Source organism: Triplophysa dalaica, chromosome 19 (assembly GCF_015846415.1).
Source record: "Triplophysa dalaica isolate WHDGS20190420 chromosome 19, ASM1584641v1, whole genome shotgun sequence".
Lineage (NCBI taxonomy): Eukaryota > Metazoa > Chordata > Actinopteri > Cypriniformes > Nemacheilidae > Triplophysa > Triplophysa dalaica.
The window spans coordinates 13,903,544-13,905,000 of NC_079560.1; positions in this window are offsets into that span (position 1 = coordinate 13,903,544).

The window sequence follows — 1,457 nt, forward strand, 5'->3', positions numbered from 1 at the left end:
GGAAGGAAGTATTTATCAAAAAAAAATTATCAGTGAATAAAAAAAAAAAAAAGATACACATAGAGCAGCACACCTATGGCTAGAGTTGTCTACAAAGTTTGCATGAGATGTAAATGTATAAAGCTGTTTTTTTTAATGATGGAGAGGAAATATAAGAAGATGCCATTCGAAACCTTTCTCAGCTTGTAAACACTATAGGTGACCTTCACCAAGAACACTTTCACCCTCCTCATTAACACATGTGTCTCTGCTTTAAGAAATCATTCACACGTTCAATCAGATTCATCAAAGTAATGAGTTTGAGAAAGGTTCATCTGGAGTGCGCTCATCTTTAATGTCCGGAAGAAAAAAGCCAACCGCAGAAGAACCTGGGGAAAACAGTGGCTGCGGGGATATCCATCTCTATAAAAACAGCTGGGTGTGGGACCCTCGCCGAAAATGTTTTGGCAGCAGAAGTCAACTAGCATTACAAAGTAGACCCCTCTGTCACACCATTGTCTAGCCCGCTCCGGCTAATAATTAACACAAACACGAGACAATAGGCCAGGACCAACAAGTGTTGCGGTTAATGAGCGACCAGCCCCACCTTGCATTCACATGCTCCGTTGCTAAGCCACTGGCTGGCTGCGACCCTGGCTAATTATTCACTACACTGTCTCCTATCACACGAATCTGGAGATGTGCTCATTAGCATAGTTATGCACGTATCAATACTTTCGAACCCAAGGGCCTCGCTGTTGGCTGAGGCCATCTGACGTATCACTAATGTAATCAGATAAGAGAAAAGTGGGGAGGACAACAAGAATGTTGCTGTTGACTTGTTGCCAGCGTGCAAATGCAAGCTCACGTTTGTAAAGGGAATGTGGATCGGAGGTGCAGCGGATAGTTTGCATTACACTAGAGAACTAAGCACTAGAATATAGATGTTGTTGTATAGGCGGGTGGTGCATAAATGAGATTAGATTAGGTTGGATTTTATTGTTTTTGTGCAGAGAACACGTTTAGAGACAATGAAATACTGCTTTAAGCACGTATGTATTGTAATACACAAATAAATGTTAGGCTTATGGCAAAGTATAAATGCTTTTATATAAATAAATAACATGAATAATGGCATTATTTATATGCACTGCACAGAACGTTTTGGTTCCTTTATTTTATTATATTGATCTTATTCAAAATGTGTTTTTAACAAGTATAACCAAATCATTTGTACAACTTATCTTTAAAATGCTGTCTAGTTATAAATTGCTTGTTAAACAACTGAAGTTTATTGATGAGTAATGTAAAAATATATGTTGACAAGACGTATCAATCACATATTTTTCTGTGTTAAATAAATTATGGTAAGGGAATAAGAGTATCAGTTAAGTGCACAGATCAATGAAGTACAAAATGTAGTATAGTAAGTAAAGTTGGTCATGTACTAAGCAAAGTATTCGTTGGTTCAGAATAGA